Source organism: Parasteatoda tepidariorum, chromosome 9 (genome assembly GCF_982258835.1).
Source record: "Parasteatoda tepidariorum strain Cologne lab strain chromosome 9, Ptep-v5.0, whole genome shotgun sequence".
NCBI lineage: Eukaryota > Metazoa > Arthropoda > Arachnida > Araneae > Theridiidae > Parasteatoda > Parasteatoda tepidariorum.
In genome coordinates this window covers 54430808-54444345 of record NC_141763.1, presented here as the reverse complement: position 1 = coordinate 54444345, position 13538 = coordinate 54430808, and the positions used below count along the sequence as shown (strand labels likewise).

The following is a 13538-nucleotide window of genomic DNA, read 5'->3' as shown; positions in this document are numbered from 1 at the left end:
GTATTACTTATTTATTTTACATGAAATGTTTTAAAACAGTTCTTAGTATTGTTAAGACAGGTATGCATTGGGGTGCATCCAGAGCCGGATTATACCTTTCGTAGTAGGCATAGCTGTTCTTGGGCCCTCCCCTCCTTCCCCCACTCCTCCCCTCTTTTCAAAATATATGCTAAAATTTTCTTGCATATTTTTTTTTACATTTCTATTAATATGGATTTTAATTTACAAATTTGTTTATCGAACTTTATCTGCAATACCGACATACTGCCGATATTGCAGCTGATATCGATAATACCATTATGATTAGTTCGATCGATAACTATGTAAGCACTTCACGTCAACAATACAACAACAAAACAGCAAAGAAAACAGTGAAATTGATAGTGAGATTAATTACAAGAAATATTTATTCTACAAATAGCTTCATAGTTCTTATGATACTACTATGATAACTAAGTGAAGGAAATTAACATTGTCAAAAGTTAATCTTTTGAAATTATTGATAAATAAATTTGCAAGGTAGGTAAAATGTTTACTAATAAAAAAAAATTATTTTTGTCAACAAATTTTTTTCTTCCAAGTTTTTCGTAGGCCCTAGGATTAACTTTAGATTCCATTGATATATCACCTAGAACATTATCACTAGTTTCTTCATCTGAATCCAAGTCTTCTATTTCGATGTCAGACAAGTATTCATAAGCAAATGAACCGCTTTATCAATAGATAAAGCCTCTGCTTTTTGCTTTGGCACCAGGAAAAATAATGACAAAAAGAAATAAGTCTTTTTCATCCCAAAATCTTAGTAAAACTTGAAAAAGTAATAAGAAAGAGTTAAGAAAAACGATATAAATTCAAAATAAACAACGCATTAGAGAATGATATAGAGTTGTACTCAACTCCCACTGATTCCATTTGGAATCATAACTTTTCAATAAATAAAAGCAATAAATTTTCAAAATGAAAATTTTTAAAAATTGTTGAAATACTATTTATGAACATTTAAATAAATAAAGATGAAATATTTAAAAATATTCTTTAATTTAAAATGCCTCAAAAAGATATTTTATTTCAATAACTTTTATGGATTTGAACAAAACTGAAACAAGTATCATTTCAATCACAAACACATGTAGTGCCATCATCTATTGGTGAAAAATAAAAAATATATTTCGTTAGAGGAATGTTTGTAGATTAAAATACCGCCTATTTCAAATCAAATGGAGTTTTAGGTAAGCAGATAAAAAATCTTAAATGTAATGATTCCAATTGGAATCACTGGGACTGAAAGGGTTAATAAGTTAGAGAATAAATATTTGCTTACAAATGAGCTGAAAGAATACCATAAAGAAAATAATTTGTATATAATGGAAGTCAAATTGATTTTATTTAATATAAAATTTTTTGTAACAAATATTAATATTTATTTTTGGTTTAACAGGATTAGTGTTGTCAATAAGTAAATAATAACTCTATTACGTATTCGTTTCATAATTACTAAAAAAACATGAAGTTCATTAAATTAAATAAAATGCTTTATAAGTATTAACAAATAGTATCACATGCAAAGACATACTATATTTTCGGTTAGATAATAAAAAACCTTCTTCAATGTTGAAATTTAGAATGAAAGAAGGTAGCATAGAGATGCAAAAAATTACAAATAATTTACAACATAGAAAAAAAGATTTGACCACTAGGGTTAAGGAAATTTACTTGAATTCGATGATAAAAAAAGAAAAGGAGATAAAAAAAAGATGGGTAGCGATAAAGCCCCAGATATTGCAAGTATTTAAAAAGAAGGAAATTCTGGAAAAGTCATTACCTAAATTACTAGAAACTTATCATCATATATGAAATGATTCCCATAAGTCTAGATCAGTGGCTGAACAGCAAGACAGGTTTTTAGAAATCCATACCTTCAAAATAAAGATTAACTTTAATAATTTTTAAATTTTTAGAATATTTATTGGTCTAACATTTGATACTAATGAGAGATCAATTATTATTAAGCACATGTGTGTAGTAGCCTCTACATAGATTTTCATAAACATGAACCTGTTTCTCATTTTTGAAACCTATGTATTATAACAAACCAGTTTATCTTTGAATATTGTTATATTTTGAAGCAAACTAATACTCAAATTTGCAGCAATTCTTATGAGATATATTAGAATTCTTCTCATATTAAGCATCATTTCCATGCTACAAATTTGAAGATGGATTAAATTGAACAATAGGGATATAAATTACAGGATTAGGAAATAAATATTTATATTTATAACTCGCAAATAATATAAATTAAGTAAAAATTTCAAAAGAATTTTTTTTTCTTCGATAGGTCTTGCAATTTATAACCAATGAACTTGATGATTATGGAATTTTAATTAGGGAACAAATATTTATAACTCGCAAATGATATAAATGAAGTAAAAATTTTTCTTATTTAGGTCTTACAATTTATAACCAATGAACTTGATGATTATGGAATTTTAATTAGGGAACAAATATTTATAACTCGCAAATGATATAAATGAAGTAAAAATTTTTCTTATTTAGGTCTTACAATTTATAACCAATGAACTTGATGATGAGGGAATTTGGATTGAGGAATAAATATTTATATTTATGACTCGCAAATAATATAAATTAAGTAAAAATTCCAAAAGAAATTTCTTTCTTCGATAGGTCTTAAAATTTATAACCAATGAACTTGAGGACAAAGAACTTGGATAAGGGGATAAATATTTATATTTATGACTCGCAATTAATATAAATTAAGTAAAAATTCCAAAAGAAATTTCTTTCTTCGATAGGTCTTACAGTTTATAACCAATGAATTCGATGACTAGTGAATTTTGTTTCAAGTGAAAGAACAAGGAGTTAACATTTCACGTTCAATCTATTATAGCTTTTATTTATTTATTTTTTTGAAGAAATATCGATTTATAATTAACTTGTAAACATCTTTTTTTCAGGTAGTTTTCCTTAAATCCAAAAGTTTTTCCTTGGTCATCCCACCCACAAGAGTGCCTATGCAACACAAACAGACCAAGACTTGATGCATGTATACCACTGGCCGGAAGACACTCTGATTATCATCACTTCCCCTCCATCTAAGTGCTTGAACAACTGTGATCGCGCTTATAGAAATGTGCTCTAAATTGATCTATCTTATAGCCGTTAAGAGAAATAAATAATGAAACTACAAACTCAAAATGTGCTTATTCAAAGGAGAAAAAAAACAGTTATCATCTGCATGTGAGATTAGATGAATTTATATAAGAGAAAAGTAAGCCACAAACTCAAGATATTTTAAAGGTGCCAGTTAATGTATTTAAAACTTCTTGCAAGTGGTGAGCAAATTTTCTCGAATATGATGAAACTAATATATTGTCTTAAGTCTTCAAATATTATGACATCATTTACAGTTATTTTGTTTTAAGAATGGTCTAATTAATCTTTGGAAATATATTTTAGGTTTATTCATTGTGAATATTTTATGCTTCATAATTTCAATGCATTTTTATGTTGGTTTTAATAACAAAACAAATGTGTCAAAATGTTTTCGCATTATTGTAACGTTTCTGGATAAATATATTAAATCGGATTTTTTTTAATCAACTCTTCGTTAATTTAAAATAAATTATGAAAATATAAAAATTGTTGTGTTGTATAAAAAAAATTATTCAACAATTTGTATACTATAATTATATTTGAAGAGTTCAATAAGAGATAGAGTTTATTGGCATTTTAGTTAATTTGTGAGAATTAGTTTAGGAAAATAAATTAACAAAAGTAACATATTTTCTCATTAGCACCGTTTATTTAAAGACTTAGCACAAAATAATGAAAACTATACATACAACTGACCATAATGTGTTTTTCAGCCTGAAATTTAATTTTAGAAAGTCACTTTGGCTTTTTCTTACTTTGAGCTCTTTTTTTATTACTAATATTTATTAAATTATTAAAATAATTAAAAATAATTTCAGTTTAAACAATTTTTTCCTTCAAGGCTTACACTAGTTTAATTTTAAAAGAATTTACCCATTTGTCTTCTAAATTAAAATTTCAGTTGAGATTGAATATAATTCGAATTCGCTTTACTAGTTTTTTTCTCTAAGTTATTTCATTTATTAACTTTAATCACAGAAATTCAACGCGGATAGCTTTTAATTTTGTATTTTTAAAATTTTGAGCCTTACTTTTCAGTTAAAATTTAGAACAAATATTAATAAATGACATGTTATGGAAATCGTTAAATTATCTGTAATAATTAGGAGTAATTAAATATTTTAATGGTAATGCAATGGTAGAAAATTTAATTTAGATATTTTTTCCTATCATTGCCAAATAAAATAAATGAACAATATGAATATGTTAATATAACTGCCACTTGGATATTCTTAAACTTACCACTGCCATTCAAATTTTTTTACAAACGTATAAATCTTCTGAACTCAATTGAATGTATGAATGTGAAATTTTTTGACTTACCTCTCCTATTTCTTCACTATTTATCTTTGTATTCTGAGATTTTTAATATTTCATAATTACAAATGGAATGATATGTATGTTTGAATTGATAGATCTGTAAATTCTTACTCCATGTCGTATATGCGCATGCGCGAATGCTTATGAATGTTTTGCTAATACGATAAACAATGCATTTTCCTAGTAACTATCGTCAACCACAATCCTTTAATCATTATATCGAGGTAAAATGGAAAAAGATCTGACCTGGTTCAAATAACCCAAACAGATTGTTGAATATATATTATAAATATACATTCTTTTTACTTTTAAGTTTTCGAAATTTGAATTATTTAAGAAAACTATTTCCTTGGCCGTTGTTTTTTTCTTAAATCTCATTTTGAATAGCATTGTAGCAATTATCAAAAAAATTACTAAAAAATTTATTCTGCATTAAAGAGGTCTTAGCATAATCATAAATGTTAGCCATTTGCGATTATGTTGATGTATATGTTTAAAATCGTTATGAAAAATTTTATAAAAGTATTCGTGTTAGAAATGGCAAATAAACAAAAATAAATGAATTAAAAATTACAACGAGAAAGAAGAAAAAACATTATCAGAATCTGACAAATCACTAGCCAGGAAAGAGGGACTGCAATTGTCAAAACCATTTTAGTTTCCTGTTGAAACTTGAAGGTGTTTTTCATAACCGTTGTTCTATTGTCTGTGACAGTCAAACAAACAGTCCCGTTTATTCCAAATTATTCATTGGATTTTCATAGAATTTGATTTTTTGCAAATAACTTTTGCTATCTTGACTATTTGCCTTTTAAAGTTTAAACTATTTTTGCAAAAATTTCTTTGGCTTTTTTTTAGATTTCTTTTTTTGAATTTCAACAATTTGAATTGAATTAAAATAGCCAATACATTAAAAACTTTTATGTTTAGTTTTAGTTTTTGAAACGTGCGAGAGGCGATCATTATAAACTTGTGCATTGAAATGTATTATTTAAATAAACTTGATAATTATATATAATATTGTTGGCTCATGCGCTAAAAAACAAACTAATTTGATTATTACCTACACACACTTAATTTAGAAAAGTTTTAAAAAAATAAGTACCAAAGAATTTAATATTTACAATTATTACGGCAATAAATTGTAAAAGAGCTGTGCTTTTCACATAAAATGTCATGTTTTACATTTTTTTTCATAAAAAATAGATTTCAAATAAAAACTATTGTCTCTATAGTGTTTAGGAAAACTTGTTATCGCAAAAGAATAACCATTTTTATTGGTATGAAGCTATTTTGTTTTGTAAATTACACATTTTTGTAAAATTAGAGACCTGTTAAAATGTAGCTTTAATTCATACCTAGCTTTTGTTGCATAATTAAACATTAGGCTTAAATTTCTTTGAAGTAAAATTATTAGAATGAAGTCAACACAAAATAATTTAGAGTAGAGAATACTCCTTATGACCTAGTCTAGTATAGAATTATTTCATCGTCTTCTTAAACTTATATCAAATGAGCTTAAAAATTTATGAATTCCTTTAAATTTTTCTTTCTTCAAAAATCAGGATATTTTGTTTAATGCTCATGAAAGTTAGTTATAGATATTTCAACTGATTAGACTAAATATACAATAAGCAATAATTAAAGGCATATCTTTGATGAAGAAAGCATAATTGCTATATATCAAAGAAATATAATATATAAATTATCAAATATAAAAAAGCAACTAAATATTCTTGCTTACAAATTGTGCATCTATGAATTGTGTTGTCGGTTCTAGGCATTAAAATGTTGCTTAATTACATTTCTTTGCCTGAAAATAAGCCATGTGAGTCAGCATTATCTTGCTTATATAAAATAACTTTTTGAAACCAAATATGGTTCCTTTTCCCACCATTCACCATATGATGAATTTGAATTCCCTTTACCACTTTTCTATAATTCTTAGGAAATGAATTTGATTCTGATGGGGAGGGGAGGTTTTAACTTGGGGGGTAGATATGAAAATTCTGAAACATATACATTCATAACAACGTGGTAGATTTGAGAAATTAACCCTTTTAAATTGTAAAAAAAATCATTAGGAATTATTAAGAAAAAATCATGCCGTTAAGTCAAAATTCATCATTTAAAAAAGTCAAATTCCTGCTTCTAAACCCCTTTATTTCCTTCAACACACCCATATAATAAAATATGTACAATTTAGGATAAAAGTAAATGTTAGAGGTGAGGTTCTGAAGCCCTTATAAAATTGTTGGTTATTGACACTGTGCGATGGTTATTTCTTAGTTTTGTTACATTACCTACTATTTATTATATTTTATATAATGTTATTCATTATGCATTACATTTTATATTTTATTATTTACTATGCAATATATTATTTTGCTTATTATATTTTTTTTTAAAATTTGATAGTTAAAAATATCCTCTTCCATTCCCTTCAATTACTACGGAATTTCTGCAACTTAAATATATTTAGCTAAGGTTATGCATTTTTATGCTGTTAAATTTAAATTAAATATTTTAAAGTATCATTATATTATTCATTATATACTAAATTTTTTAGCATATTACTCATTATACGTTATATTATATTACTTAATACAGATTATTCTTTTTAAATTTAGTGGTTAAAATTATCCTCTTCCATATCCTTGAATGACTACAGAATTTCCGTAGTTTCAGAAAGTATATTTAGCAAAAGTTATGTATTTTTGTATTATTAAATTGAAATTAAAGGAATTTTATCAAAATCATCACTAAATAATTAAAATGTCAGATTTACTAATGGTCATGTCCATAAATGATTATTATATTATTCATTATCTATTAAGTTTCATGTCATATTATTAATTATACGTTATATTATATTAATTATTATAAATTATTCTTTTTGAATCTAACGATTACCATTATCCTCTTCCATATCCTTCAATGACTACAGAATTTCCGCAGTTTCAGAAAATATATTTTGCAAATGTTATGTATTTTTATATTGTTAAATTAAAATTAAGAGATCTTTCTCAACCACTACAACTAAATAATTTAAAGTTCAAATAGACTAATGAAGTTAAAATGATGATATAAGTTTTATGAAAATTTTGCCTGCTAGAAAAATCTCTGCTTCAGTCCCACTGGAGAAAACATTAGCTAGAACTTTACATGTTGGAGGGTATATTCTCTTCTCTTTATCAAATTAAACTTCTGGCATAATTTATCAAAGATTGATAAATATTAAGGAGCTCCTCTGAAAAATGGTGGACAGTGGGTGCCATATTTGGATTCTTGAAGTCATTCTACATAAGAATCAGTAGATATGGTGCGTGTGCTCGAAGTTTTTTCTTTTGCAGAAAAGTGCTGTGGTCTTTACTACTTTTAATTGAGCTGTGTTTTGAAATACTGGTAAAATGCATGCATTTTTTACTACATTATGCTGGTCACAATACTTGGGGAACATAAAATGCATTTTATATTTTCAGCCTGCCTAAATGTTATTTTATTAAAACAAATATTTCTTTCGCTGTTAAAAACCGTCGTTTATATTTCACAATGTTAAAGAAGAGAAGTGTAATATATATTTTATCATACTCTATGAATGTATTCCTTTTAATAAGATATTTCAAAACTGTACTTTGGCACGTGTTTTCCAAGAACTCTCAATGTATCATAATGCTTCCACCAAAACTATGAAAAGAGGTTGATGTTGTAAAAAAAGTTTTAAATCTATAGGCACGGACATGGACTGTACAGTTGAGCTGTCTATGCTAGTTTGTTCAAGTAATGATCTATGAAGAATGTTTAAAATTCCTTTACAGGCGTCATATTTTCTTGATGTTGCCAATTGAATTCCAAACATCAGAAACATTAGATATGCCTATTTCTTTCATGGAATCTATATTTTCGATTGCATCTGATCCAAAATAAACATAATAGACATTAACATATATCTATTGCTCTTCTTAAACTGATTCTTTAAATTTCTATTTGTTTATATAAAATGCTCAAACAGTTTAAAAAATATATTAAAAAATAAAGAAATTCACATATGTATATTTTGTAGATGCCAGTATCTAGATAGAATTACAACAAGCAAGTTCAAAAAGAACCAGACCTAAATTGGATACTAGCAAGTGTCGTCAGGGGTGGGTCATCCAATTAGAATCGACATACGCGCATAACGTCACTTGCAGGTATCCAATTAAATCTGATCCGCAAAATGATCCACCGTGAGAATTTATCCGAGGCATCAAGCTGTGACATTAACACACCATTTCACAATTGCAGCCATGTGATAAGTTGCATATAGCTATATATGAAAAATAATTATAGTAAAAAAAATTTACCACATTTATCCAAGTTTTTCCCAAGTTTTGCTTTTTTACTCAGCGTAAATTAACATCTTTATGAATAAATAATTCCCTTTTAATTTTTTTCTTACCAGATAAGAATCACTTGAGTAGGCCAAAATTGCTTAAATTATATATATTTTTAAATCGCTAGAAGCAACTTCTTAACTATAAAACTACCGTTTTATTAAAATGATCAGTTATTTTTTTGGTGTGCAATAATGCAATTTACTTGATATAATGATACTAGCAATAATAGTTTTCAAATACTAGTTATTTCACGAAATGACTTTATATCTAACACTTACATTACATACAGTAATTATCATTGTGGCACTTGCTTTTAATTTGTAAGATGAATTTTTAAAGAGCCAAAGATCTCGGTAATTTTTACGGCAATTGTGCTTCGATAATATTTTTGGTGATATTAGCAATAAATATAATTTTTTAAATCTGATAAAATTTAGTAGATGCGGTAAAATTTAGTAATTTGATCATGATGCCTTAAGAGAATGGCATAAAAAGCAGTTACTCGCTTAAATTTACTTTTAAATTTTGTATTTTTTTACTAAATATGTGATGAAAAGAATTATAATTTTGAAAACCGGCATTTCTGGTAAACCTTTACCATATGACTGGAAATATTACCATATGAATGGTTTTAATATCGAATATTGTGGTTTTTATTATCAAATTATGTTGCTGTTTTTTTACCAAAAATATTATTATCATACTACTGTTTTTTCAATAATTTTTTTTTCTCTGTCAGATATATGCTACTATGAGAAATAGGCTACTTATGTTACTAAAAACCTATGACAAAATATTGTCTTCTCGAAACAGATAGGTTGCTAAATCACATTTAAATCGTTTACAAGAAAAAATGACGTCTGCAAATGATATGCATCTAAAGGAGAAGTGCTAACATGTAAGATATGATGATATAAAATATTACTATATGCTCATTTTTGTGCTTTCAAATATTTAGAAATCATTTGTTTATTAAAGTAAAATTTGTTTTATAGATGAATTTATTTACTATGAAAGTTGTATTCAAGTATAATTTCGTATTGGAGTTGAATATCTGAAAATTTATGAATTGTATTCCATGTACTTGTATACTTATCACATAAAATTGTTATCCATGTATCTCATTGTTGAGAAAAATATATGAATGTTATGCACGAATACATACTTTTTGCAAAGAGTTTCAAGAAAAGTGATGATAATTTATTCTAATTGAAAACATATTAGAATGAAATATGTTTACATATTTAACAATATATTAATTACATTTTGAAACGTGGACAATTTTCACAAAGTGATTAAATTTATTAAAAAGCGTATTATATGTTTTTGAGACAAATACAGAATTTGAAATATTTCAAATTCCTACAACTAAACGTCTTTAAGATAATTTTAAAATGTATAATATTTAAATGCTTACGAATACTTAATTTTGAAAATTGCTTTTAAAATGTTATATCCTTAATATTATATATCTTTTATAAATTTGAATCTTCTAGTTAACAAACTGTGGGGATAGTAGTTATCAACAATGTCAGCCTTCATCTATGAAAAGGTACCCCTACATAGAATCGAGTTAACATGTCTTATATACTAGTGAATAGGGATTGTATTTTTGTAGTGGTAGATACACTACAGTACTCCCCCACCAGAATTTTACAGCTGTGATAGAATTCGATGAACGAATACCACTAGTTGATTCATTGCTGTTTTTGTGAGATACCGAGAGAGCTGCATTAAGATCACCGTTCCCTTGCTGATAGTGAGAGCTGTATTAAGATCTCGGTCGTGGGTGCTCCTGTGTTACCTTTTGCAGTCGAGTGAATACGGTGCACATTATGTGTGATCGAGACTGAGTAGCAACAGCGTGTGGAGGATAAAGTCGCAGTCACAAGTAGCAAGTCAACTGTTCAATGTGGACCATCTATGGAAGTAGGCGTGTTTAAATCGAAGTGGGCGTTTCTGACAAAGTCGTGTTCACGTCAGAAGGTCACCAATGTTGGGATAGTAGTTATCGACAATGTCAACCTTCATCTACGAAAAGGTACCCAATCATAGAATCGAGTTAACATGTCTTATATAGTAGTGAATAGGGGTTATATTTTTGTAGTGGTAGATACACTACACAAACATTTATTTATTTTCTTCGATAATTAAAACTATTTTTAATAGGAATCTGTTCTTGCAATATTCCATTTCCAAATTTCATTTTAAATCAACATTTTCTTTTTTACCTTTGTACTACATTATTAATTAAATTTACGTTAACACCATATAGTTAATTATGTAATAAACGTAATTATGTTTATTGACGTAGCATTAATTATACGTTAAGTCTCTAAATGCAATTGTCAAAGAAAATGAAAAACACTATAAAATTAATCATAATGATGTAAAGCTAAATCTGTTATCGTATCAACGCGCTTTAACAAATTAGTTTTTTTTAATAACAAACTAAATATTTATTCCAGTCCAAATTGAAATCTATCAATTGTTAAATTTCCAATGTTAAACTTTTCATTCAGTTCGTGTAGTATTTTATTTAAAATAGACTGCAAAATGCAAATTATTGCTTATCACTTTTTTGAAACTTCTTTGCAATTCTTCTTAGAATCCAATGTAAATTTCGTGAAAATTCTATAAGGAATCTTATATAGAATCATTTTAAAGGAATCGCTATAGAGGAAAGAATTATATTCATAGAGATTGTGCACAATGCTTATTCTTAGAATCATTATAGTGGTATGCAGGTACTGGTAGTTTGATGAGAATGTCTTGGTTAATGCAGGAAAGCCTTAACATTAGTGCCAACTTGAAACATAATTCGAGCTGTTTCTTTCGCAATTATTTAATCCGTGATCCTATCAAGTCATATTGTTTTTGCATTAAACTTACTTGTGATACATATAAGAAGTAAAAAGAAATTTAATGTCTTCTCACCGAAACAAAACGTAAAACGTTTTACTATTAATTTTAAATTTGAATGGAGAAAAAAAATTTAAAAAAAAACTTTATCTCAACAAAAGTTTGGATGTAATAGGAAAATCTATAGAAAATAACATGACTTTTACCGTCTTATCCAAAGCTATCTTGATCGCATAATTGTGAAATTAACGGTCTTATAAGTGATTATTTTTTAATCAAGAAAATTATCGAAAACTAAGTGTATGTGTAACATATGTATTCATTTTTTTTCGGTTGATTTTTAGTTTACATGCTTGGTGAATGCTGACATCTAGTTCAAATTAAACTATCAATCTCTAAGCACATTGCAAATAGGCTTATGCTGCCATCTGGTGTATTAATAGAAAAATAAACATGATTCGGGATATGCGCAATAGATTGTTTTAATACTTTTTGCACATAAAGTTTGAACACTCCAGCCCAGAAATATCACGGTAACGTCCAATAGATGGCGAAAAGGAAGGTATTAATCTACAAACTCTTTAGTTTATTCCCCAAAACTAATCTGGATATAGCTTCATTCCACATTACAAAAGATTGAGAAATAAACAAGTAATTATATTAAAATATTATCGACTATTAAATTAAACGCTTACTAAATGTTGATTCATAACTTCAAAAAAAGAAATAAGTGAATTCTATTCAGTTAGCCTTACCTTACTCTCATAAACAGTCCCAAGCAAGATATTGAAATATACTTATATTTCACGTGAGCAACGCTGAGCTGTTAAGAAATTGGCAAAAACTATAAATAAAATAAAACTGTCGTTATTGATTAGAGATCTCGCTAGACCCTCGCTCCATGTATTTTAATATGAGGATAAGCAAGTTTTGTTTGGATTACTCGTAATTATTATAAATATCAAATGCGCATTTTTTCTAGATATTATTTGAGTTTTTATGTTACACATTTAATTATAATTTTCAATATATAAACAAATAAAGCAACGTGTGATTTTAATATATCTTGATTTGTCAATTGAAATCAAACGGATTTTTTTGCATAAGACATATTAAATATTAAAATTTAATTTAACTTAGAAAATAATGTAGTCAAATATTACTTGATTAAAAAACTTCCTTCATTTCAAAAATATACAGATTGGAAATAACAGTCGTCCTGTTTCAAGAACTGAAAAATAGCAGCCTATTTTTGAGCTTTTGAAATATAGATTTTTGAAGCGTATTAAAATTTTTAATTAAGTAATATCTTACCTCTTCAGTAGTTTTGGAATATTCATTAAATATAATCAAATATTTATTTTAACACATTGTAAGAGCCTATTACATTTTTTCCTTTATTTTTTTAGAGTTGTGTTGAATCTTCAGGCAAAATTATTGTATACAATTAAAGTAGATCTCAAAAGTACTAAAAAAATTTCTCATTTGCTAAACTAGCTTCAAAATGAATATTTTTTTTAATTACTTCGCAAGTATTCTACATTGCCAAATTTAAATCTATAATGAATCATAAAAATTTCTTTTTTATTTATATGAAATACTAGAGGGCTTTTTGAAATTTCTAATTACTGAGAGACACATATAACTCCATCCCTGCGCCACCTATGATCATGAATAAACAAATAAAATATTAAGAATAAATATCAAAATAATATTAAAAAACTAATTGGATCATTTTTACTGTCGAGAAAATATTTCTTTGTCTTCAAATGTAAAATCCAAAAATAAGCATGCATCTACCAC

The 13538-nt window shown here is 26.7% G+C and overlaps 1 protein-coding gene across 1 annotated transcript in view; it reads left to right on the top strand.

The window, feature by feature from the left end:
- The window catches only part of LOC107444390 (innexin unc-9-like), a 147030-nt gene extending 143814 nt beyond the window's left edge, over positions 1–3216 (top strand). The window contains exon 4 of the mRNA XM_016058512.4: positions 2976–3216. The gene's annotated coding sequence lies outside the window, so the exon portion shown is untranslated. The remainder of the gene's footprint in view (positions 1–2975) is intronic.
- The last annotated feature ends 10322 nt before the right edge of the window (positions 3217–13538 follow it).